The 27,999-nt window shown below is 42.1% G+C and overlaps 1 long non-coding RNA gene and 1 pseudogene across 1 annotated transcript; both read right to left on the bottom strand.

Moving 5' to 3' along the window:
• Positions 1-10: 10 nt before the first annotated feature.
• Positions 11-6,909, bottom strand: LOC122107758. The gene is made up of 3 exons (XR_006147411.1): positions 6,897-6,909; positions 2,704-2,708; positions 11-362 (listed from the first exon to the last, which is right to left on the bottom strand). It is a non-coding gene; the product is annotated as an uncharacterized LOC122107758 (long non-coding RNA).
• On the bottom strand, positions 595-19,031 carry LOC122107757 (annotated as a pseudogene).
• Between the last annotated feature and the right edge of the window lie 8,968 nt (positions 19,032-27,999).

Here is a 27,999-nt window from a genome sequence, read left to right as displayed (position 1 = left end):
ATATATTAATTTTCAGATTGGAAATTCTAGTTACATGAATAGCCAGTTTATACAGTCAGCCTGTGTTCCATGACATTGCTACCATTCTTTAGTAGACAATTTAATAGAAAACACTGGAAATATCAAATAAACAAGACTTATTTTGTAGAAGGGAGTGAAGAAGCAAGTTTACTTAGCTGATTGAAACAGAAGAAAATGATAAATTATATCATTTCTTATTTTCCTGTCCTGTTCCCTCCCACTTTCATTCTTCAACTGAAAGTTTTATTGTTACTTTTGTAAATTATTTCCAGGTAAGAAACAAATATTTTATGAAGAACAACCCCCAAATAGGGGTAGGAAAAACATCTTTTCACAGTGATCTGAGAATAGGTGTAGGAACAACATCTTTTCACAGTGATCTAAGAGCTATTATAGGAATACAGGAATTAATATGTGTTAGTCAAAAGCTGGTAAGAATCTAAGACCAATAAATTCAGTTACTCAAAAAATTATAAAGAACTAAGAGCACTAGACTTGAGAATAATTTTGCTGTTCATATTAAGTAATTTTAACCTTAGAGCTTTACTTGTAGTACATCCATGTTTTTAAAAGCTATTTATTAAATTTTCCTTTCCTAGCAATCGTCTCTGAATTTGCAGGTCCACCCCACACTGTTCCAAAGATATCCTCTCATTCTGTAATGCCTCATCTAAATATAGTTCTTTGCTGAACAAACAGATTTTTCATAGCTCTAATGACTTCTGGTGGCCCATTGGTAAACTGCATTAGCCACTCTTGGGCCTCTTCTGGAGATTTAGTTTCCTCTGAAGATTGCAAGAACTCTTCAACCATTCCTATGTCTAAAGATTTTTTTTTGGAATCCAGTTTGAGGGCTCCACTTAACACTTTGAAAGCATGTTTACTACCAGTGATTTCAACCAGCTGGGAAGAACTACGCCAACTTGGAATTATACCTATCTCCTTGTGGACAAATCTGATCTCACTCTCTGCAGCCATTAACCTGAAATCACAAGCTGTAGTAAATCCTGCTCCTCCACCCAATGCCCGACAGTGGACTAGTGCAACACTTATTAAAGGTAGTCTAGTAAATCTTGTTGAGGTACTTTGCATGAACGTTGACAAGGCTACTCCATGCTCAGAAGTTCCTAGGGCTTTCATAGCATTCAAGTCAGATCCTAAAGAGAAGTATTTTTTGACCCATGGACAAGGAGGCCTTTGCCTTCTGTCCAATTTTCCAATTCAATCACTTTTTCCAGAAGTTGTAACATCATAACACCTGTGAAGGCATTCATTTTACTGGGGTTATTCAGAGTCAGTATTCCAACGCCACTTTCTTCTTTCTGAAGGTCAACAGATCCACCAGGAAACTGCTGAAGTTTCTTTTTCCCCTCTTCCTTGTGGAAACCATGAAAAGTATTATAAAGTATTAAATACTAATAAGGTATTATTAGATGCAGTAGTTTTGTCCTTAAAGGCAGAGATGATGTCATCAAAAGACTTTCTGCCATTTCTTCAGCTTTCCTGGTCTCCTTTCTTCTCCTCAGAGACCCCCTTCTGCTTCCTTGCATAGACTCGCTGCTTTTAACTCTCCCCAGCCAGCCCCTCATTCATCTCTCCTCAGGCCACTTCCCCTGCTGGGGCCCTAAGCCATTCTCTTGGCTGACCTCAAATGACCAAGTTCAAGTCTTAAACCACCAAAAATAAACAAAATGTCATAGTATTATTGCTATTAATTAAGCTAAAAATAGGTTTCGCTTCACACACATATAAATCCAAAAGAACAGTGAACACCACACTTCTGTGCCCCAGGAAGGTGACCTAACAGATTTCAACTCAATAGAGCTAAACCCGAGCATCTGGGAGGTTGGGCTCGCAGATATGTGGTAGATGGGTTTGCCCTGAGGTAGATTAGCATAACTTCTTAAATTATCTTCAGAAATATTTCTAGCCAGGCATCCGTGGCTTACACCTGTCATCTTAGCTAATCAAGAAGCTGAGATCTGAGAATCATGATTCAAAGCCAGTCAGGTCAACAAAGCCTGTGAGATTCTTATCTCCAATGAACTATACCAGAAATGGAACTATGGATCAAGTGGGAGAGCACTAGCCTTGTGTGAAAAAAGCTCAGGTATAACACCTAGGCCCTGAGTTCAAGCCCCAGGACATGGCACATTAAAAAAGAAAGAAAGAAAAAGAAATATTTCTATCCAGAAGAAGAAAAGAACATGATGAACACTACCAAAAACAAGGTCAGACTTTGCAAATACATTAGTTGCCCTGTAAACTAGGATAACATCTGAAAGGAAGCTCAAGTTGAAGTCAGCTCTGAAGATCAAGGACATACTGGCCATGACGGCAATTGCAGATACAGGATTCTAGCCAGAGATCTCCACTGTGGAATGACATTTTTATAAGGGCACACACATGTGACCAAAAAGTAACACAAAAGACATTCTGTGTCTTCCCACTCTAGAAAAGAAATACAGACATCAAGAAAAATGCACGCTTAGCATCTCCTAAGGTGCTGCTCTAATGATCCCAGTTCAAAGCTAGCATGGACAAATTCCTGAGACTCTTATCCCCAATTAACCAGCAAAAAGTCAGAAGTGGAGGCTTGGCTCAATTGGTAGAGTGCCAGCCTTGAGCAAAGAAGCTGAGCAAAAATGCTAAGTGAAAGTGTGAAACCCCAAATTCAAGCACCTATACTGGTAAATATATTTTTTTTATTTCTATCTATGTTTTATATATTTATATATGCCAGTATATTTTATATATATAATATCAAAATAAAAATAAAATGCTTTCTGAGCATTACCTAAAACATGATCTACCATGATATACCCAACAATCTCCTAGCTATAATGGAGAGAACCAAATATTCCCCCCCCAAAAAAAAATGGCAGCGAAGATCCCTTTGGAGACCCTCTAAAAGTGTTGAGCCTTCCAGCTTTTCATAGGTAACAGATCCATCAACAAATTCATTTTAAGTGAAAGCCATGGAATCTGGATAACTCCAACTAATGGAAGAAAAGGATGCCTAGAGCTACCCTACAGGCCACGTAGAGAGAGGAGGCTTTGATCGCCCTCCCTCTCATTTGGAGGAAGTATGTTTACTACCACAAGGAGAGATTCCAAAAAGGTAGCAAGCTGGCCACATCCAAAAACCACTCCACGTAAGAGTCCAGCGCAGAGGTCTGTGTGGTGTGCCACCAGAAGCAAAGGCAGAGGATGGGGTCATGGAACCCAGATGTACACTCACATACTATGCGTACCTGCTACTGCCAGAGATACCCAACCTGCAGACTGAGCAGGTGGAGAAAGGCCTAACATCCCACACCTCAGCACCCTGGAGGAAACAGCCCCAGACAGGTTACAGAAGAGCAAAGAGGAAGACCAGCCCTGGGAGGCTGATTTGAGCTGAATGTGACACTAAAGTTTTTGTGTTGATCACACTGGATTCTTTAAGGACTTTTAAAGCAAATTATGCCTAAAATGGTATGAAAACTATGTGATCTGCTCAAAACATTCACAAAAGCCAGGAGCTGGCGACTCATGCTTGTAATCCTGCTACTCTGGAAGCTGGGATCTGAAGATTGAAGCCAGCCTGGACAGAAAAGTCCATAAGACTGTTATCTCCAGTTAACCAAAGCTAGAAGTAGAGCTGTGGCTCAAATAGTAGAACACCAGTCTTGAGTGGTAAAATCCTAGCCAAAGCACAAGATCCTGAGTTCAAACCCCAGTACTGGTGCCAAAAATAATAATAATTGATAGGTAAGAGAAATTTGCAAGTAGCATATGTGAAATAAAGTTATTTGAGAACATCAATTATTTTACAATATTTGCCCCCACAAACGTTGATTTTCCACATTGCCATTAGTTCCTTCTTTTTGATGAACAATTAATACAATTAACAATGAATATTAGTAAAGCCCCACTCCTGCTCAATCCCATTTACCTTCCCCTCCTCCCAAGAGCAACTTCTGCCCTGAAATTGGTGTGTTCAGATGTGTTTTATATTCAATGTAATTATATATCGAAAGTGTGTGGTATGCAGTTGTATGTTTTCTGTGATATAAAAGGCCTTTTCTAATTAAAATTCTATGATATCGTATGGCTTATTAATAACTTTAATAAAAACAACAAAAGTGAAAAATTTTAAACTCTTTCTTTACACTTGTGTCTCACTGATCATGAATGAAATACTGCTGTTCATGACATGACACAAGATGTAAAAGGATTAGACCTGAGCTGGTAGCTGGTTTAATTTAACCTATTTAACCTAAGCAAAGCAAGAAAGGCGCATTGGGAGAAAACTTTTTGCGTGTATACAATAAGTATCCAGCAGAGGGCGATATTATCTAATAAAAAGTGTAACTGCCAGGGAGACTACTCTGGATAACTTGTCATCTGACTTTAACATACAGAATTAGGAAATATGGCTCACGTAAATTATTTGCCAAAGATCACAAAGCTAGTTAATATTTAGAACTTCTTCCCTCTAATCATGGTCCCAGACAAATCTTTCAGCAACCTTGCTAATGATTCAGCAAACCTAAGGAATCAAATGGGTCTAAATCAGATTATAAAATAGTTTTACATATTAAGCTCTCAAAATGTTTAACTAGGCACTTTAGTTATCATGAAGAATAGTATTCATCTTGAGGAAAGAATAAGATACAAAGAATTTTTAATTTATTAAGAGTATAAAATTAGGCAAGGTGGGTAGTTCACACTTGTATTCCTAGCTGAGAAAGATCATAGTACAGGTTGGCCTGAGCAAAAATTTGAGGCTATTTCTGAGAAGTAACCAGAGCAAAAAATCAAAAGACTAGGGAAGTTTCTCAAATGGTAGGATGACTGCCTTGCAAGCACAAAGCCCTGAGTCCAAACCTCAATAACAGAAAGCAAGGAAAGAAGGAAGGAAGGAAGGAAGGGAGGGAGGGAGGGAGGAAGGGAGGGAGGGAGAGAAAGAGAGAGAAAGAAATCATACTATAGCAAGAATACTTCCAAATTGAATAAAATGGTAAGACCTAAGTTTACATTCATTCTAAGCATACGTTGACAATGTTTTTTTCTAAGTGTCAAAAGTACATTCCATTAAATAGCTCATTGAAACAGAAATATTAGTCAAATTAAAAGTTATACTGAAAGTCCAACATCTCAGTAGCTAACTCGCATAAACAGTGTAAACAAGCAGGCTCAGCGCCAGCCATCTTTCCTTGTTCATACAGTATTGTACAATAATTATACCTTAAATCAGATATAAATCCAGTCCTGCGAAAAAATAGAGAAGCCACATTTGAGGAGTTGAAGTTTGGAATCTTTATTGGAGCACTAGCGGTCTGCAGCTGGCCAATTACAAAGACCTGCAGCCAGGAACAGAGCTTATACAAAGTTTTAAAAGACAATGGCCACATGTTGGGTGAAGACCAAACCTCAGCAAAGTATTATATATAAACACAGCACAAGCCCTCCTGGCTCTATGCATTGAGCCAGGCATCTGTAATTCAAAGGATGTCTTATCTCTAGGCCTTAGAGCTGGGTGGACAGTTCCCCATCTCCTGGTTAGACACCAGGATGCCTGTGGAAACAACAGCTCCCATCACCTAGCCAGGCACCAGGATGGCTGCGACTCCATTTCCTCACTTCAGTTCCCCACTGCTTTTGATGCACATGAAATCAAATCATTGATTTCCTCACTTCACAGTATATTTCTGCTTTGGGATAAGAGCTGAATACAAAGCAATGAGACAGTGTCTCCTTACATAAGCCTAGGACTGGTTTAGAATTCACTATGTAGCCCAAGTTGACCTGGAAGTTCCCTTGGAGGTTAAGCTAACCTTGAACTCTTGATCCTCCTGCCTCAACCTCTTAAGGATACCACCATGCCAGACTGTATCTGCTTCTAAGCTATAATAACAGTCAGGTAACTCCTCCAAACACATGTTACTTTCACATTGACCTCTTGGCCTGCAAAGCCCAAGACATACTACATAGCTGCCACCTCTTTTATAAACCAATGTGATCTGATCAACTTTTCTATAATGATGAAAGTGTTCCACAGCTACACTATTCATTATAGCCGCCACAAGCCAAGTATGGCTGTTCAGCACATGAATTGTGACTGGTGATTAATCTGGGTACCAACTGAGAAATGGAGTGTTTCATTATAATTAAATATCAACTAGTAGTCTAATGGCATTTGGCAATCTCTTGGCTTTCCACACTGATGAGGTCGTATTATTCTCCAAAACAGACTGTGGGACAGATTTTCTGTCGCCTGCTTTATTGTGCTGAGGTACTAAGATGTTGGGCCTTCTTTGAAACTGAGCATAAACAACCTTTTCCTGGCTCACCATTCACACAGCTCCCTGTAAAATGTGAAATCAGAGACAGAACAAAATTATTAATTATTAAAAAATAGGGCAAAGTATTAAAGGGAAATTCCAGAGGTAACGACCCAAAGTTAAGATAAACATGTTAAACATCAGGTTACTGAAATGTAGCAGAACTCAGGAAAAACCCAGAAACCTGCCAGGTACATTGGCCTTAAACTTAGTAAATAGGATGTGTTTGGGGGATGGAGGTGTGAAAGGTGTTATATAAATAGGATGTTTTGGGAGAGGTGAAAAAGATACTTTTCCAAGTAGGAAGCTTGGAGCATGTTTTGGTAAACATCTGTTAAACAAAGGGAAAACCCAGAATATGGTCTTTGTTTTTGACCTAATGCTTTGTTTTATTGGAGATTGCTATTTGTCACCTATACCAGCCACCTGCGTGTGGCTCTTTCTGTCCACTGCCACCTGCCTGCGGCCTCTTTTCTATATAAGCTACAATGTGATAGAGCATGGTTGCTGTACTTCACTACCTGATGAGTGGGGCATATTCACCACAGCTAATAAAGATTCCTTGCTCTTTTTATCAGAGTCGGTGGATATATTTGCAGGAAATGTATTTGTAGGAGCTGAGATTCTATACCTCAAGAAAGACCATAACACTAAAGCTCTTCTGAGAAAATCCAGAGAAAGCATTGCCTCTCATGTACAGTTGTGTTGCATTGATCTCTTTGGATCTATGTCCACTTTTCCTTTAAGAACACTCTGGTTGCAAGTAACAGAATCCTAACTTTGATTCTAACCTTTGATTCTAACCATTAGGACTGGTTTTCTCACACCACAAGATGGGAAGTTAATATCTTTGGACATAAGCTCAGCAGTTCAACTGTGTCTAAGCTGATATGTGTAAGTTCTCTTGACCATGCTCTCTTGGTTATGAAATGGTTGCAGCCACCTTTAAGGCCACATCAAGTGGGACATGTATTGACTTGGGGCTACAAACAAATCACTGAAAGCAGGCAAACTGCAAATATAGAATTTATTAATAATAAGAATTAACTGCAGCTAGACCAAAGAGTAGAAGCGAGTGTGCCCTGTTGCTTTGAGCTATAAGGCCAGAAAGTGGGCTGCCAAGGCTCAGTGTGCCCAAGTTGTAGGCATGCCCTCTCTAGGATGGGGTATGTGACAGAGAATGTTGGAGGCAAAACAGTGCAGTGGGCCGCCAACATTAACAGGATAGCAATGTTCTTCGAATTTATCTTAGTATCATTCAGATATACTAAGGGAAAGGCTACAATAATCATCAAGATAACGAGTGTGTGTGTGTGTGTGTGTGTGTGTGTGTGTGTGTGTGTGTGTGTGTGTAACTGGTATTTGAACTCCAGGCTTCTAGCTTACTAGGCAAGTGCTATACTGTTGAGCTATCATGCATCATTTTATGCTGGTAATTTTGTGGGGGATGGTGGAGGGTAGTACTGGTGTTGTATGTAAATCAGATACAAATCCAATCACAAGGAAAACAGAGAAGCCACATTTTGAGAGGTTGAATTTTAGAGTATTTATTAAAAGGCTGGGGACTGCATGGAAGATTCCTGTCTCAAAGCCCAGCAGCCCTAAACAAAATAAAGACAACACTTACATGTATGAGCAGAGACCAAGCCTCAGCAAAGGACAAGGAGCAGGGTCCCCTGGGCTAAACAACACAATGTAGCCACATACTCCCCAAAGCAAAGCCTCCTGGGCTCTACCCATTGAGCCAGGCATCTGCAATTCAAAGGATGGTTTGTCTCACCTGTAGGCCTTGGAGCTGGGTGGACAGTGCCCATTTCTTCGCTAGGTACCAGGAAGCTATGAAAACAATAGCTCCCATCACCTGGCCAGGTGCCTAGATGACTGTGAATTTTTTTTTTTTTTTTTGGTTGGTCATGGGGCTTGAACTCTGGGCCTAGCCGCTGTCCCTCAGCAATACAGCTCAAGGCAAGTGCTCTATCACTTGAGCTATAGCACCACTTCCAGTTTTCTGGTGGTTGATTGGAGATAAAAGTCTCACAGAGTTTTCTGCCCAGGCTGGCTTTAAACCATGATCCTCAGAGCTCAGCCTCCTGAGTAGCTAGGATTACAGGAGTGAGCCACCAGTACCCAGCTGGCTGTGACATTTTTTAGACCCGGTTTCCTCACTTCAATAGGACTTGAGCTTAAGGCCTCAGATTGTTCTTTAACTGTTTTGCTCAAGGCTAGCACCCTACAACTTGAGCAACAGCTCCACTTCTCACTTTTTGCTGGTTAATTGAAGAGAAGAGTCTCATGGATTTTGTGCCCAGGATGGCTTCCAACTACAATCCTCAGCTTCCTGAGTAGCTAGCATTACAGGTGTGAGCCACCAATGCCCGATGGAGGTTTTGATGGTTAATTCTGAGATAAGGTCTCAAGCCTGAATCATGATCCTGACCTGTCTCTTTGAGGTTTCCCATTATGACTGGTGTGATAGACACACAATGTCTATCACACTGATGGAATATTTTCAGTTTTCCTTCTCAAGCTGGTCTAGAACCAAGCTCCATTCTCAGTCTGCCATGAAGCTAGTATGACAACCAAGTGCCATCATATCTACTCAGGGCTGAGAGAGAATTCTCTCAAACTTTTCTGCTGAGGTTGATCCTCAGCACTAAGCCTCTCAAGTAACTAGAATACAAGCATGAACCACTGGCACCCAGATAGCAATGTCAAGTTGTGTTTATGTCACCATTAAAATGAGCCAGTTCTGCATTTATGAGGAAAACGCTGAGTGTAGCAACACAAGCAGAAATATCAGCAGTCCACATGTGCCATATCATTAACAGAGAGGACAGCAGTGAAACACTGGCCTGCCAGAGAATGAGACGGCTTGTGATCCCTCAGGTACCAAACAACCCTGATTTAGACTCATTGAGTAAATAATATAAACCAGTTTTTACCAGTAAAAAACAAACTAAAGATATAAATAGATCCTGTTGACTTGTGTAAAAAAATAAAGGTTCAGGTAATGAATCTCCAACAAAATGATATCTATGTTATTGGCCGCACCTTAAGCCAGGAAGTAAAGGTGACCTCCACTAGAGAAAGGAGCAAATTTGGGCACACCATAATGTACCTCAAGTACATTGCTGTGCAAGCAAAAGAAACACAAGCATTATAAAAAGAAAGTAAAGCAAATAATTGAAAGGCTATTGGACACGTAACACTAGCCATGGTAGTGTATGTATGTTTGTGTGTGTGTGTGTGTGTGTGTGTGTGTGTGTGTGTGTGTGTGTGTGTGCGCGCGCTCCTGAGAACCTTTGCATGCATATGCATATGCTACTGGGGCTTATACTCAGGGCTTCATGCTCCCACTTGACTTCCCTCTCAATGCTGGCACTCTACCACTGGAGACACAGTTCAACTTCTAACTTTTTGCTGGCTAATTGGAGTCAAGAGTCTCACGCATTTATCTGCCTGAGCTGGCTTTAAACAAAGATCTTCAGATCTCAGCTTCCTGAGTAGCAAGGATTCAGATGTTAGCTTCTGGCACCTGACTGTAACACATGTCTTAAATTCTTGAGAGTATCTTCTGGAAAAGATTTTAATACACTTATATGTGAAAACCTATTCTTGAACCAAGGAGACATTATTTTTGAACAACCACATCTCTGAGATGATCACTCTCAAGAGGGGTGGGAAGGGTTTAACTTAAATGAATTACTCATGAAACTTCATTCTTTTTTATTTTAAGTTTAAATTTTATTGTAAAGGTGATGTACAGAGGGATTACAATTACATAAGTCAGGTAATGAGTACATTTCTTTTTGAATACTGTTATCCCCTCCCTCATTTTCTCCCACTTTTCCCCCTCCTGACTCCCTGATTCCCCCGCAAGTTTTAAAGTTCATTTCCAACATAGTGTCTAGTGAGTATCACAGTTGAATCGGTTCACCCTTTGTCCCACCATTTCTGTGATTTTCCTTCCCCTCCTAAACAAGACAAGGGTACAGAAATCAAAAACAGTGACAACAGGGAATAAAGCAAAGAAAAAAATAAATAACTGAAAACAGTACAATAAAAATCTTATTTCTATTTCTTGGAGTTCACTTCAATAAGCATCATTTTATATGGTCATATGCACATAGCTATTGAGCCATTGTGAGTCTCTCCTAAGAATATACTCCTTTGTTCTCACTGTGCAAATGCTTAGAGTGCTATTTAATGAATCACATCCACGTGCAATTATTTGTCTTTTACTACTCATTGGATTAATTTGTAGATTTATAGACATTAGTTATTACAAATGATGGAAACCATGTAGCCAATGTTTCTTTAAGTCTGGCTTTTTTCAATTAATATAATTTTTTCCAAGTCTTTCCACTTCTTTACAAATGGGAAAATGTCATTCTTTCTGATGGATGCATAGAATTCCAGTGTGTATATATTACACATTTTTTTAATTTTTAATTTTTTTATTGTGAAAATACTGTACAGAGGGGTTACAATTACATGGGCAAGATAATGAGTACATTTCTTATCAAGCATTGTAGCCTCCTCCTTTGTTTCCCCTTCCCATCCCTTCCCATCCTCCCCCACTCCCCCACCCAATCCTCCCCGCCCCCCCCACCAAAGTTGTAAAGTTTGTTTTCAACATGACTTATACATCTCATTGTTGCAATGGGTCCACCTGTATCCCTATTTAAACGACTTATTTTTCCCCTTCCCCTCCACAAATTATACCGATGTCAAATACAGTGAAAGCACAGGTTATACTGTGGGGGAGGGACATACAAAGCAACAAAGAAATTATCTTATAAATGAGTTAGAAACAATCGCATGAAAGAAAAAAAAACATTTGAATACATATCTTAGGGTTCATTTCCCTTATCTGACCTTTTCTGCTTGACTCAGACATATACTAGATATTGCAAATAAGGGAAACAATGGGACCTATGTTTCTTTGGGCTTGGCTTACTTCACTTAATATAATTTTTTCCAAGCCTTTCCATTTCCAAATGGGGCAATGTCATTCTTTCTGATGGAGGCATAGAATTCCATTGTGTATATATACCACATTTTCTTGATCCATTCATCTACTGAGGGGCATCTGGGTTGGTTCCATATCTTAGCTATAGTAAATAATGCTGCAATAAACATAGTTGTGCTGGTAGCTTTAGTGTGGTCTTGTTTGTAAGCATTTGGGTAAATGCCCAAAAGTGGGATTGCTGGGTCATAGTGGAGTTCTATGTGGAGTCTTTTGAGGAACCTCCATACAACTTTCCAAAGTGGTTGAACAAGTTTACATTTCCCACCAACAATGAAGTAAGGTTCTCTTTTGTCCACATCCCCTCCAGCATCTGTTGTTATTAGAGTTCTTGATTTTTGCCATTCTAACTGGGGTGAGGTGGTATCTTAATGTTGTTTTGATTTGCATTTCTTTTATGGTGAGGGAGGTTGAACATTTCATGTGTCTATTGGCTGTCCTTCTTTCCTCTTCAGAGAAGTTTCTCTTTAAGTTTTTAGTCCATATAACACATTTTTTTGATCCCTTCATTCACGGAAAGGTATCTGGGTTGATTCCATAACTTAGCTATGAACATAGTTGTGCTGGTGGCTTTAGTGCAGGCTGATTTGCGGTCATTTGGATAAATGCCCAGGAGTGGGGTTGCTGGGTCATAGGTAAGTTCTATATTTAGTCTTTTAAGGAACCTCTGTACTGCTTTTCAGAGTGGCTGAACAAGTTTACATTCCAACCATCAGAAACTTCATTCTTTGTAGCATGAACTTAACAAAAAAAAATCACGTTCATATTCAGGTGGCAGTACAGGTTTATGATAATATAATAGGTTTATGCATGTACTTTTTTCCCCTCAAATAATGAAAAACTACATGGTTTTCAACAGAAGTTCCTCCCTAAAGAACTTCAGAAAAGGTGACAGTCCCTGGTGGCAGTGGAAGATGAACCTTCAGCTGCAAAAAGAAAATATTAGGAAAGGTCATCAACATTTCTGGTAGCTGAGCTAACCTGGAGAAAGGCATTCCTGTAACTGAGAAAGCTGGTGGCTAGTTAGTAGCATTTTATCATCTACTTGACTTGTATTAAAATACCGTGGCATGAGATTTCAGCCAACCCAGACAGGAAAGAAACTGATTGGGAACCACACCTAGTTCACAACTCAGGAAAACTGTCTTCTACAGATCAAGGTGCTGGGGAGTAGAATCTCAACATCTCCCATTGCAGAACCGAACAGAAGCCCTGACAGTGGCTTAAATCCATCCTTCTTCTGCAGCCCCATGGACAGAATGAAAATATCTATCTTATCATCCCAAAGAGCGACAGACATCCTGCAGGTGATGATTCAGTGATGAACTGAGGTAAAAGGAATGTTATCACAGGACACCAGTGGCTCACACCTGTAATTCTAGCTACTCAAGAGGCTGAGATCTGAGGATCATGGTTTGAAGCCAGCCAGGACAGGAAGTCCATGAGATTGTCTTCTCCAATTAACCACCAGAAAACTGGTGGAAGTGGAACTGTGGCTCAAAGTGTTAGAGCACTAGCCTTGAGTGAAAAAGTGCAGGAACAGCGCCCAGGCACTGAATCATGCCCATGACTGACAAAAGAAAAGAAAAACAGAAAGAAAAAAGAAATGTCATTTATTTAGAGGGCCATAGGTGGGTGAGCAGCAATTATTTCCACTTGTTGTAAGTCTCTCCTCCCCAACAGAATCTTATCCATGTAACTGATGGTCTTCATAAAGCTTTCTTATGTCAGGCACTGGTGGCTCACACTTGTGACCCTAGCGACTCAGGAGACTGAGATCTAAGGATCATGGTTCAAAGCCAGCCTGGGCAGAAAAATTCAGGAGACTCTTATCCCCACTTAAGCAAAAAAAGCCAAAGGTGATGCTGTGACTTAAATGTTAGAGTGCTACCCTTGAGCAAAAAATGCCGAGTGAGAGCACAAGGCTCTGAGTTCAAGCCCTAGTTACACACACACACACACACACACACACACACACACACACACACAAACACACACACAGCCTTCTCATTAACTCAGGGTATTAAAAATGTTAACACTGAAAAGAATGTTAGGAGTGATTGACTCCAGGGCCTTTGTTTTAACAGATGTGGGAAGAGATGAAATGAACTTTCTCAGAGTTAAGGCAGCCTAGCTTTGCATTGATTTTTCATCTACATTCTTTTACATTTCTGGTCTTTACAATCCATTCAGAAATTTGTATAAGTCACTAAATGACTTGTTTGCCAATTATGTTCTCTAGAAATAAAGATTTAGATACATAGTATTTGATTCTAATATAACTAAACATCCAGTAAAACCAGACTTTTTTGTTTTTTATGTAAGGGTACCGGGGCTTGAACATAGGGCCTCAAGCTCTCATTTAGGTTTTTTTTGTTGTTGTTGTTCAAGGCTAGCATTCTACCACTTGAGCCTTACCTCCACTTCCAGCCTTTTGCTGATTCATTGAAAATAAAAGACCTTTCTTCCTGGGCTAGCTTTGAACTGAGATCCTCAGGTCTCAACCTCCTGAGTAGCTCGGATTACAGGTGTGTGCAATCAGCACCTAGCAGCCAATGTTAAATTTAATGTGGTAGTCCAGTCAGAGGAGAGAGGCAGGATTCAAACCCAGCAGTCTGTCTCCAGAGCCATGTTTCTAGGTTTTAATGACGGAACAAAGACCATCAACCAGCTGGTAGCAATTATTCGGTAAGAATCAAACAATAAATGGAGGTGGAGGTGAAGGTCTGGGCTCCTCAGAAATATTCATGTTGCAATGAATTTTTGGATACTGATCTACTTTACAGGAAATTAGGAAACAACACAGGCACTCATGCCTGACTCAGATGCTCTGATGGTCCTGAGGGTCCCATTATCAGAGGTTATGCCTAAAGAAGTCCTGTAGCTTCCGGTGATTTGCTGAACACTCCTACCCACAAATCCAAACAACTTTGTATCCAAGTTACGAGGTAAAAGGTTTTGTAAAAGCCAAGAAAAACTACTAGTAGCGTATAAATCACTTTCTCTGACTACATGTCTGAAGCTTCTTCATTTTGTACCAAATTCCTCTGCTCGAGGAAGAGTCACCACTAGAAAGTAGTCTTGGTCTGCTGAAATCACTTTCCCACACTACCTGTGGACATGTCTGAACCGCACTTTCAGGACTGGGGAGATGAATTACAAACAAAAATTATTGATTTGCTATTGATTTGGAGCCAAAATGGAGTTGCTCATGCTAAAGTCCCACATCAGCAAACTAAAACTAGGAAGTTTACCTGACCTTTGAGAAATCAGGAGAGATGATGGCCAAATCCTCCAAACAAACCAGTGTTGTAGCCAGCATCATAAGCAAGTACCCCCTGCTTCAGCTCTTACAAAGGAAGTCACCTAAAGGAAAGTCACCTACAGACCAGAAGGAAAGTCTTAACACTGATTTATATATTTTTATTGTAAAGATACTGTACAGAGGGGTTACAGTTACATGAGTAAGGTAATAAGTACATTTCCTATCCAGCATTGTTACCCCCTCCTTTGTTTTTCTTCTACCATCCCTTCCCTTCCCTCTTCCCAAACTGCCCCCCCCCATTATGTTTTCAACACAGTGTCTTGTACATCTCATTGTTACAATGGGTCAACCTGTATCCTTATTTCAGCATTTTGTTGTTTCCCTTACCATTCCCAAATTAGAAAAATGTATATACAAGATGCAGGGCACCAAAATCAAATACAATGACAACAAGGGGTATACCATGGGGGAAGAACATACAAAAGAAATAAAAATCACATAGTACATTAAAAACAACAGCAACAAAGATAAAAACCTCTTATGTCCCTATCTTGGGGTTCATTTCACTTAGCATCATCTTATATGGTCATATGTACATAGCTTTTGACCTTTTCTGTTTGTCTGGTAAAATTATCCTAGACTAGTTATTGCAAATAAGGGAAACCATGGAACCTATGTTTCTTTGGGCCTGGCTTACTTCACTTAATATAATTTTTTCCAAGTCTTTCCATTTCCTAACAAATAGGGTGGTGTCATTCTTTCTGATGGAGGCATAGAATTCCATTGTGCATAAATACCACATTCATCTACTGAGGGGCATCTGGGTTGGCTTCATATCTTAGCTATGGTGAATAATGCTGCGATAAACATAGTTGTGCTGGTAGCTTTAGTATGACCTTGTTTGTGATCCTTTGGGTAAATGCCCAGAAGTGGGATTGCTGGATCATAGGGGAGCTCTATGTGGAATCTTTTAAGGAACCTCCATACTGCTTTCCAAAGTGGTTTAACAAGTTTACACTATCACCAACAGTGCAGTAGGGTTCCCTTCTGTCCACATTCCCTCCAGCATCTGTTGTTATTAGAGTTCTTGATTATAGCCATTCTAACTGAGGTGAGGTGGAATCTCAATGTTATTTTGATTTGCATTTCTTTTTTGGCTAGAGAAGTTGAGCATTTCTTCATATATCTACTGGTCATTTTTATTTCCTCTTCAGAGACGTCTCTTTAAGTCTTTAGCCTACTTATTAATCGGGTGGTTGTGTTTTTGAGGATTTTTTGTTGGAGGATTTAATTTTTTGAGTTCTCAGTATATTTTAGATATGATACTCTTGTCTGTTGTATGGCTAGTTAAGATCTTCTCTCAATCCATGGGCTTTCTATTGATCTTGCTAGCTATAACACTAATTTAAATCCATCTTTCTTTTTTTTTTTTTTTTTTTTTGTCGGTCGTGGGGCTTGAACTCTGGGCCTGGGCGCTGTCCCTCAGCTCTTCAGCTCAAGGCGAGCGCTCTACTACTTGAGCTACAGCGCCACTTCCGGTTTTCTGGTGGTTTATTGGAGATAGGAGTCTCACGGTCTCTCCTGCCCAGGCTGGCTTTGAACCGCGATCCTCAGATCTCAGCCTCCTGAGTAGCTAGGATTACAGGCGTGAGCCACCAGCACCCAGCTTTAAATCCATCTTTCTTCTGCAGTCCCATGGACAGGAATTCAAACACCTCATCCTCAAGACAGATACTCTGCAAGTGAGGATTAGGTGTGATGAACTGAAGTAGAGGAAGTTGTGTTACTAGAGGATCAAGAGTGGGTGGGTCCCATGAGCCTGCCCCCTGGCTTACAGAGACTTTGTAGACCTGCCTTGGGCAGAGGATCCCAAAACCAGCTGCTTCTCCATTGATGCCCCTAAATCAGCAGCAAGTAACAAGATTGGTTGTCACCTCTTTCCCTAACAGCAGTTAGGGTTACCTCTCCCAATGGGGGAATCTGATACAGAATTAGTAAGAAAGCAGCCAGACAGGAATGGTGGCCTAAAAAGCTTTCAGATGGCTGGATATGCTGGTAAACCAAAAACTGCCTTCCAGTGAAATCGGGACCACGGGCTACAAAAGAATGAGGAAGTAAGAAGGGAAAAAAGAAGAGATGGTAGGAGAAAAACAAAGCATAGCCAGGTGCCAGTGACTCAGGCCTTAATCCTAGCTACATAAGAGGCTAAGATCTAAAGATCTCAGTTCCTTGCCAGCCCAGGCAGGAAAGTCCATGAGGCTCTTATCGCCAGTTAACTAGCAAAAAGCCAGAAGTAGAGCTGTGGCTGAAGTGGGAGATCACTAGCTTTGAGCAAAGACGCTTGGACAGCACCCAGGCCCCAAGTTCAAGCCCCAGGAATAGCACAGAAAAAAAGAGAGATGTTTGTCCTAAGTGATCTGAATCAACATTTTTAAATTAGTAGAGTTCACAGGAAAGCAATACGTCCATTGCCTCTTAAAAATTTAATCCAAAGGCCCTAAACTCGTATATGTCTGCATGGTAAAAACTGAACAAATGAGCAATAATTTTCTCCCTTCTTTTGATAGTTGGAGATTGAGATAGGTTCTCAGTATGTAATTCAGACTGACCTCAAATACAAGATACTCCTGCCTGGGCCTCATGAGAGGATTGCAGGTATACACTACCATATCTGGCACAAGCTTTCTTCATTGCATCCTCTGTACCCAGTTCTACCCTTCACCTTCCTCTATTTACATTTGTTTCCTGGGTCTGGAGTCATTTTATTTTATTTTCCATGCTTCTCAATCAAGGCAAGGCCAGTGGTGTAAATGTTGTAAGGTAAACGAGATACAAATCCAGTTATGAAAAAAACAGAGAAGCCACATTTTAAAAAATCATATTGGGTGTCTTTATTAGAAGGCCAGTGACTGCATGGTGTGAAAGAATCCATCCCAGCCATCCCAGGGGACCATGCAGAGAGAGTCAAGAACAGGAGAAGAAGGTTCATAACGAGGTTTATTAGTGGGGCCATCTTGCCCATGGGAGAGGGAGAAATACGGTGTCTGCCCATGCAGGTGGTAGCTTGTAGTTCTGGGGCTAAAGGGGAAGGTACTATGCATGTGTGGGGTAGGTCTGGGTGGAGATTGGGAGTGGCCAGCTATCCTGGAGCGGGCTAGGGCTGGGAGGGGCTCAAGTCTGAGAAATGTAGTAGGAGTGGCTGAGGACCTGAGGTGGGGAGAATGCTAGCATTCTTCCCTTTGTTGTTTAATAATAATAACTAGGGGTACCTGGCTGGGAGACAGGCTTCTGCAATGCAGTGAATGGGCTCTCTCACTTCTAGGCTTTTTAGCACTGGGTGGAGGAAGAGGCACCAAGAAGGCTATGAGAAATTACTTAGAAGCTGGGCAGCGGCTCAGGCCTGTAATCCTAGCTGTAAGATTTTAGGTGAGGAAAGAATACACAGGAGGAGGTAAAGGTGAAGAAAGAAAGGTTTATTGGGGTAAGCTCCCGGGTGAACTCCCTGGTCAGGATCAGAGTCTGGTTGAAGAAGGGTTTATATGGCTGGGGTCAGCAGGAACTTTCAGCATGTTTTGCCAGTTTGAACAGTTTCCGGCTAGTGCCCCCAAAGGACAGGACGATTGGGACAGGTGGTGTATAAGGAAGTGGCTTTTCCCAGCTGCCTCTGCCCTCCAGCCGCCTGATATTCGGCATTTTTGGTAATAGGACATCGATAGTCATCTGGCTACTTCCTGCTGGATAGGGGCATCTTGGGTCTTTATGTCAGTTGTCTAGAACACCAGAGGGGTAGTCGGCAGGTGAGTGTACAGGTGGAGAAGAAGAAGCTGATTAACCGTCCCTCTGGTCATTTCTTGGATGCGGCTCTGGATGAACCTCAAAGGCATGGGGCAAATAAAAAGAAAAGACAAATTAAAATTAATGGGCCTACTTAGTAGTAACTATCCAGCAAGGAGGCTATGGAACCAATCTAGAATAGGCCCCCTGGACTGCTGATGTTTGAGCTCCTCCCTTAGGTTGTTTAGGATCTCAGTGTTTTGTTCTACCAAACCTGAATCATTAATATAATAACAACATTGTTCCTGAAAGAATAGGCAGGTCCCACCTTTTTCAGCCATTAGGAGGTCCAAGGTTTGGTGGTTTTGGAGAGCAACCTGTGCCAGGGAGGTAAGCTGTCACTGGACTGAGGTCAGAGATACCCAGGTGGATTCCATGGCCACCTGGGGTTTATCTGAAAATTCCTGAGCTGAGACTGGGCTGTGTCCTAGGGCTGAAGAAACCTGTTGTACTACTTGGGAAATGAAGGCTCATCCGTTATCAGATTGAAGGGAAGAAGGAAGGCCAAAATGAGGAACCATTTCTGAAAGTAAGAATGAGGTTACAACTCCTGCCGTCTCTTTGGGAGCTGGAAAGGGCTCAACCCACAACGTGAGGGTGTCTACCAGGACAAGAAGGTACCTGATCCTTTTGAAGGTGGACATATGGGTGAAATCAACCTGAAATCAAGTCTTGGCCAGGCAAATAGCCCCACACTTGATGGGTTGCAAAGGCTGGCCTAAGTCCCCCTTCAGGGGTGGTGGTAGAACATGCAAAACATGCGTGGGAGGCAGACTCAACTATGGTGGGAAGCTGAGGGTGATAGAAGAGGGGCTTAAAAACTGAACCAGTGCCTTGGGCCCAATATGAAGTGAGGCATGAACCTGCTGGATGAGGGTTTTCGTATAGGTCTGAGGCAAGGCCAACTTATTTCTCACAAAGATCCATCCCTGTTCTCCACGGGTGTTACCCTTCTCATAGAGAAGAGTTTTTTTGGATGGGGAAGGCTGGGGGGTCAAGTCTGGGACCTGTAAAAATAAAATGGGGGCCAAAGCCACTGATTGTTCAGTGAGCTGGCATGCCACTGCGTCAGCCTTATTGTTACCTAGGGAAGCAAGGGAATCATGCATCTGATGTCGTTGACAGTAGCAGATGATAGCCACAGCAGACGGGTGGGAAAGGGCCTGAATCAGTTTTAAAACTAGGTGGGCATTAACAATAGGGTTCCCTTTTGTAGATAGGAACCCCCATTCTTTCCAGATTGCTGTGTGACAATGGGCAATGAGGAAGGCATACTCAGAGCAATGAGAAGGCTCTAGCTAGACGGAGGGCCCTTGTATGGGCCATCAATTCATCCTTTTGAGATGTTGTTCCCTCAGGGAGGAGTTGGGCTTCTACCATCTCCCCTTGGCTGGAGACAATATCATAGGAGGCCTGTCTTTTTCCCTGTGAATTCATGCCCTTACTTTGAAGGTGATTAATAATAGGCAACAGACTAAGAGGGAGGGATGGGAGTGTAAGTAGAAGAATCCCTGGATATAAGGAATTTCAGCCCACTTTTACCAGCCACTCACAGAAATTACGGAGATCGGTTAGTATATTGAAATTGAAAGTCCCATTTTTCAGGCCAGCACAACTAGTTATCAAGCTGGTACCTAGGCCATTCCCTGTTCCAGAGGAAGATTAAAGTCAGGTCTTAGGCCAATAAGCAATCCAGAAGAGTATGTGTGTCTGGTTTGGAATTTTGGTTTCCCGTGGTGCCTAGGCAGCCCGGGGTAAAACTAAGGCTGAAGAAGGCGTCCCTGTCTTAGCCAAAGAGTTACCAAATAAAACGGGGGGAGGGGGGGATGACAGAGAAGACCAGGCGTCCCTGATCATTCTCAGCACCTAGGCCAAAGGCCAGAGGGAGACTCGGACATGAGCTCGTGATTTTACGGAAATGGAATGGAAGGAGCTGAGTTCCTGGAGAGCAAGCCAGGACACCCTGGGAGGGTAGGTGGGGACTCACCCAATCCAAGTATGGTGGATGTGCAGAAGGCCGGGCTGAGGTCCTGGTCTGATGGACAGAGAGGGAGAGAAAGACAGAGACAGAGATAGAGACAGAGAGAAACAGAGAGGTAGAGGTAGAGGCCTCGCTGGGTTTACACAGATAACCAATCCCAAGCCACAGATAACCAATAATATCCCAAGCATATTCACGGGATATGCACTGCTTAAGGAGGCGAAAGCCATGAGTCTTCTCAGATGGCTGTGTAGCCCAAAGTAAGCTCAGTGGGCTCTGTGCTCCCGATGGAGGAGGCCTCCAGAAAGGAGGAAGGGAGGAGAGGGGCTGAGAAGGGGCAATGCCCATTGGTCGCTCAACAGTGAAGCGAAGCGCTACCATCTTCCTGGGTTTAGGCATCAGATGTAAGGTTTTAGGCAAGGAAAGAACACGCAAGAGGAGGTAGAGGTGAAGAAAGAAAAGTATAATACATCTTCCTGCTTTTCTTTCTTCACTTCCTTCTGTGTGTTCTTTCCTTGCCTAAAACCCTACACTAGCTACTCAGGAGACTGAGATCTGAGGATCACGGTTCAAAGCCAGCAAGGGCAGGAAAGTCTGTGAGATTCTTATCTCCAATTAACTACCAGAAAAATGGAAGTGGTGCTGTGGCTCAAGTGGTAGAGCGCTTGCCTTGAGCTGAAGAGCTGAGGGACAGCACCCAGGCTCAGAGTTCAAGCCCCACAACAGACAAAACCAAAACAAAACCAAAACGAAACAAAAAAGGAAAATACTTAGACTCAGACTCACTTCACAAACTTCAGGCAACACTGAGGGGGTAGCTTACAATCAAGCACAAGGCTGAGTTCAAGCCCTAGTACTGGTACATACACACACACACACACACACACACACACACACAATAATGTCTCATTAAGACAGTGAACAGTGGGGACAAACAAGAAGAGAAAAAGATCTTCATTTCAGGAAGGATTTCATGATTGCCAAGGTGATAAAAATCCTTCACATAGATGGGCACCAGCCACTCACATCTGTAATCCTAGCTTCACAGGAGGCTGAGATCTGAGGATCCTGGTTTGAATCCAGCCCAGGTAGGAAAATCCATGAGTCTGAATCACCAAAGAGCAGAAATGGAGGCATGACTTAAGTGGTAGCACACCAGCCTTAAGGGAAAAAAAACCTACAGAACAGCACCCACATCCTGAGTTTAAGACCGGTACTCACACAAAAGAAGAATAATAATAGTATTAATTATAGTAATCCACCCTAAGCACTCACTTGCCTCTTAACCACAGTAAACTTGAAGCTTCTCATGTATTCTTTCCCCATTCCTGTCAGCTACGCAGGCATATCTTTTCACTTCTTCTTATACTTGAGGCTTACTTCTAGACTACGTTATTACTCTTTGAGTGCCAAAACTGGGCTCTACTCTCCTCCTTCCCTCCCAATTACTGTCCATAAACCTCCAAAACCTATTTGATCAATACTTGCTGGAAGAAATTATAGTCAAAGAAGAGACTCTGGTGCATTTGGTGAGAATTCTAGGCCTGGGTGAGACTTAAATTACTTCAGCAGTAATTGCTTAATTGAAGCACCTGGTATTTAACAAGTTAATTATACTATTGCAATATCTTCTAAGAGCTGGTTGCCTCTTTCATTGCTACAAAATTATAACAATGTGTTCATCAACTTAAATTGCTCTTAAGAGCTCTAAAGAGCTCTACCATGGTTATGTAGACCTGTTCACTCTGTGGTTAAATTTTTTTCAAAGGCTCTATTGACACATAGAAATATTCTCAGATCTGGGCTGGGAAGGTGGCTCAGTGGTAAAGCACTTGCCTTGCATGCTTGAGGCCCTGGGTTTGATTCCTCAGCACCACATAAGCAAAAAAAAGCCGGAAATGGTGCTGTGGCTCAAGTGGTAGAGCTGAGGGACAGTGCCCAGGCCCAGAATTCATTCAGGCCCACAACCGGACCAAAATAAATAAATAAGAAATATTCTCAGATCTGCTCATGTTTTTATTTTTTCAGCTACATCTGAAGGAATCCGTTCACTGAATGCAGATGCCTAGCTCAAGGTGAGCTGGGAGGGCTTTTCTTCAGAGATACAGATGTCATAGCCTAGGGAAAGATTTGCATAGAAAATGCTCTGATTCTGCCTTGATTACCTCCCTAAATGACTTGAATCACCTGCTTCTGAGTAGCCTCATATGGAGAGTTGAGGTATATCTTCCCTAGATGAAAAAGTTCTGCTGGTACCTGAGCTTGTACCTGAGTATATCCAAATATGGTCAGCTTTTGTTAAGGCTTGAGATCGGCCAACCCAAGCATGTGGATTTTGTCTTTAAAAGCTTGGTGTGGGGGGCTGGGAAGGTGGCTCAGTGGTAGAGCACTTGCCTTGCATGCCTGAGGCCCTGGGTTCGATTCCTCAGCACCACATAAGCAAAAAGAAAAAAAGCCGGAAGTGGCGCTGTGGCTCAAGTGGTAGAGCACTAGCCTTGAGCTGAAGAGCTGAGGGACAGCACCCAGGCCCAGAGTTCAGGCCCCACGACTGGACAAAAAAAAAAAAAAGCTTGGTGTGGGAGTTGTTTGGGGCTGCTGGTGTTTGAGACTGGAGTTCACCATGCAGTTAGTGGCCTTCTTATAAAGATCTTTCGAAGTGTGGCTTCTCTGTTTTCTCATGACTGGATTTCTATCTCATTTATCTTACAAAAATAGTATTGTGCCACAACATCATCTCATTCTTAAACATTCACAAAAGATTTGAAGGCAAACACTCGAAACTAGGGGCTAAAAGAAACAACTGCCCGATTAATAAGTGGACTAAAGACTTAAAGAGAGACTTCTCTGAAGAGGAAATAAGAATTGCCAATAGGCACATGAAGAAATGTTCAACCTCTCTAGCCATAAAAGAAATGCAAATCAAAACAACACTGAGATACTACCTCACCCCAGTTAGAATGGCTATAATCAAGAAATCTAATAACAACAGATGCTGGAGGGGATGTGACAAAAAGGAACCTTACTACGTTGTTGGTGGGAGTGTAAACTTGTTCAACCACTTTGGAAAGCAGTATGGAGGTTCCTCAAAAGACTCCACACAGAGCTCCCCTATGATCCAGCAATCCCACTTCTGGGCATTTACCCAAAGGATCACAAACAAGGTCATACTAAAGCTACCAGAACAACTATGTTTGTCACAGCATTATTCACCATAGCTAAGATATGGAATCAACCCAGATGCCCCTCAGTAGATGAATGGAGCAAGAAAATGTGGAATTCTATGCTTCCATCAGGAAGAATGACATTGCCCCATTTGTTAGGAAATGGAAAGACTCAGAAAAAATTATATTAAGTGAAGTAAGCCAGGCCCAAAGAAACACAGGTCCCATGGTTTCCCTTATTTGCAATAACTAGTATAGGTCTAGGATAATCTTACCAGACAAGCAGGAAAGGTCAAAAGCTATGTACATATGACCATATAAGATGATGCTAAGTGAAATGAACCCAAAGATATGGACACAAGAGGTTTTTCTTTGTTGTTGTTGTTTTTAATGTCCTATGTGATTTTTTTGTATGTTCTTTCCCCATGGTTATACCCCCTGTTGTGACTGTATTTGATTTTGGTGCCCTGCATCTAATTTGGAGAGGGGAAGGGAAATAGCAAAATGCTGAAACAAGGACACAGGATGACCCATTGTAACAATGATACTCACAAAGCTCTATGTTGGAAATGAACTTTACAACTTCTGGAGTGGGGGAGTTGGGTTGGTGGGAGAGGGAAGGGAAGGGATGGTAGGAGAAAAACAAAGGAGGGAGTAAAAATGTTCAACAAGAAATGTAGTCATTATCTTACTCATGTAACTAACCCCTCTGTACAGCATCTTTACAATAAAATAAAATTAAAAAAAAAGAAATTAGGGGCTAGGATTGACATTGTTGGTATTTATCTTAGCCATTGACACTTGGAATATTTCTTCTCCTAAGAAGAATTAGAGCTATTTTTTTCGAATGTACATTTTCTTCCATTCGCAAGGAGAAAATATTTACTTACCTAATTCTTTCATCCATTGGCTATTCATTGAATATCTGCTGTGCACTGGAATTGTGAGACTTTTGTGATATTACAGTGCTGGGACAAGACAGAACTATGAAAGGATGGTACTGTGAAAATGTAGTCCTGTGATAAGGTAGTACTAGGATAATACAGTACTGGGATAGGACAATACTGATAGAACAGTATTATGATAGGACAGTACTGTGATAGAACATTATTGTGATAGGACAATACTGTGAGAAGACAGAAGAGGGATCGGTCAGCTCATCTCTGATCTGTGGAACTTAGAGTTATGACATTTGAATAGAAATCTACAAAAGAAGATGTGTCTAGGGGACAGGAGTGGATATACAGAAATGTTCAGGACATTGCAAACTTAATCCTAGCATTTAAGAGGCTGAGGCAGGAGGATCATTAGTTTGAAGTCAGCCTGGGCTACATAGTGAGACCTTCTCTGGGAGGAATTAAAAAAAAAAAAAAAACAGAAGAAAAGACATTCAGGAGAGTAAACAATAGTGGGAGCACAAAGCCATGGATATGTGGGAATATATATATCAGCCATCCCGAGGCACTGGGCCCCCACTGGACTGAAAGTTCTGAACTATCTTACTCACCAGAAATGTTAGGATTGCTCATCTTCTCAGTCACCTTTTCCTAGTAGATATTCCTGTGCCTGCCCCAATATCAAAAAAAAGAATGGTAGGGGTTCCAGAAATATTTTGCCTTTGAAAGCCTTTCTGGAAACCCATCCCCATAGGAAAAAAAAATCATACGTTTAAGTAATTAGCCTCTCCCCTTGCTCAAAAAGCCATTCACAGTTAAATTGTCATGTTTATGACATCAGCTTACCTATTGAAAGCATTTAATGTTAGTAGTCAAAAGATCAAGACTGGCCAAGTACTGGTAGCTCATGCCTGACTGTGGTCAGAGACTCTCCAATTAACTGGGAAGTAGCCTAAGTGGAGGTATGGCTCAAGTGGTAGATAGTCAGCCTTGAGTGAAAATTTTAAGTGAGAATGAGAGGCCCTGAGTTCACACACACACACACACACACATTCATTCATTAATTAATTAATTAATTAATTAATTAATTAATTAATTTTGCCCTGATTGCCACTTAAGAGCTCTGAAAACTAGAGCAAGTTGCTCTATCTCCCCATCTGAATGGGAAATGAGTGCCTGACTGAATGATGTCCCTGGCTGCTGCTGCCGTAGGTCTGGGTGCCTGTGTGTGATCAATGCCATCCTCTGCCCCTGGGAGCTTTATGACAGTTCTGTTCTGGAGAATAGATCTCCTTTCAGTTCAGATACAAATAATAAACATGGAAATAAAAACAAAAGAGCAGCTACCAGCTATTCACTCCTACAGGTTGTAAGCCAAGTGTTGAAAATACCAGGTTGTTGATTCTGGTGTGATTCCAGGATAAAACTTTAAAAGTTTATACAAGGGAAAAATCTTTGTATAAGATTAGTGTATACGCTGTTAACAAAGCACATCCAAAATTAGTTTCTTTTGATAACTTTTATTTGCTCACGTTTCCGAGTTTAGCTCCAGGGCTTTCTGCTGCCCTTGCCTGGAAACACTACACTACATTGCAGCAGGCATGTAAGTGCTCACCGGAGCTGGGTGTTCTCAGACAGCACTCCTTCATATTTGAAAGATTAGAATGGTCTTGCCAAGTTGTACATGTGACTCTAACAGCCAATCAAAGCTTCATCACTGACAGTGGCCATCCTAGCAGGCTGGGTCTCATGGAGCAAGCCTGTCTATTTCCCTGTCTGTATCTTACCGATCAAGGGGGAAAAGGGTAGCAAGCCTGCACCAATTGATAGACGATAACAAAGTCATAGTGCAAGGGAAGGGAGTCCAGCTGTAATTCTATAAGTTCTATAAGTCATTGCTATAAATAACTCCCTTGGCACAAGGTAGATTAGATAGATAGTGTAAAGTCTGCTCCTGGATGGCGAACAGACTCTGCCCGCCTCACAGCAAAGTCTCCACTCAGTACTTGCATTACCCAGACAACTGGCACCCCTGGAAGAGGTCACATCTGCATCTGCTGAGGTCATATCTGGATTCGATGTGGCCACACCTCCCCCCCCCCCACCATCCCCTACCCTAGATAAGGCCTAGCCCAGGGCTAGACGCGTGCTCTCCCAGCTACGTGGAGTGCCACCATGGCCTGGTACCAGACAGAACAATGAATAAACCTACATCTTACCTGAATACCATGTGTATGGTGCTGTTCTTACTCAGCAGCTGCTTTAAAAACTTAACATAGCCGGGCACCGGTGGCTCATGCCTGTAATCCTAGCTACTCAGGAGACTGAGATCTGAGGATCGCGGTTCAAAGCCAGTCCAGGCAGGAAAGACCTTGAGACTCCTATCTCCAATAAACCACTAGAAAACCAGAAGTGGCACTGTGGCTCAAGTGGTAGAGCACTCGCCTTGAGCTGAAGAGCTGAGGGACAGCGCCCAAGCCCAGAGTTCAAGCCCCACGACCGACCAAAAAAACAACAACAACAAAACAAAAAAAAAACATAAATGGTACCGTGAACTCGGGAAAGGTTTTATGTCAGGATAGGTGGGATTCCTCTCCATTTTGTTTTTTTTTCTCCTTTTTTGGGGGGGGATCCAGTTGTGGGGCCTGAACTCTGGGCCTGGGCACTGTCCCTCAGCTCTTCAGCTCAAGGCTAGCGCTCTACCACTTGAGCCACAGCACCACTTTCAGCTTTTTTCTTTTTGCTTATATGGTGCTGAGGAATCGAACCCAGGGCCTCAGGCATGCAAGACAAGCGCCCTACCACTGAGCCAACTTCCCAGCCCTTTTTTTTTTTTTTTGCTCTGAGGAATACTCCCAGTTCTGATGGCCTTTTTGTGAACCTGTCTGCTGCAGACACAGCGCATCAATACCATTGCTGGCCTTTGCATCCACCTCCACGCTTCTACATTTTGGTGAGTGAACTACTCTCTAAGGGTTCTCTGTAGCTCAGTCTCTCTCCAGACATAATACCGTGCCGGAGAACCTGCTAGGCCTTTAACTGAAAGGCTGGTCACCTCTGGAGGCCAGGACGCTTGACTCTGGTTGCTTGGCCACTCCCCCCTAGAGGGCTCGGTGGTAAATCAGGACACAGCTTCCACCAGTAAGCCCTCCTTCACTCACTAAATTTTTCTCTCCTACACTTTTTAATGGGGTGCTGTGTGTCACTCCAGTGCCGTGAAACCCCTCTGAAATGCCTCCTGTGCTCCCTGGAAAGCCAGGGTGCCTAATTTTTTATGCCATTCTCAGATTTAGACAATTTTTGCCACTGCAATGGTACACAGTCAGAAGCCTGTTTACTTTCATGCTCTCTTTGCTAATCATGTCCAACTTTCTCTATCTCTCCTTTTCTCTTTTCTACAACTTTTTGGCTTGTGCCCTGAAGAGTGTGACATGGGCTGGGTCCCGGGGACCCCCCTCTAGGTTCCCTCTCAAAGGCTAGCCA

This window comes from Dipodomys spectabilis, unplaced genomic scaffold, assembly GCF_019054845.1.
Source record: "Dipodomys spectabilis isolate Male_0828 unplaced genomic scaffold, ASM1905484v1 ptg000053l, whole genome shotgun sequence".
In the NCBI taxonomy this organism is placed as follows: domain Eukaryota; kingdom Metazoa; phylum Chordata; class Mammalia; order Rodentia; family Heteromyidae; genus Dipodomys; species Dipodomys spectabilis.
This window is presented reverse-complemented; position numbering and strand designations above follow the sequence as displayed.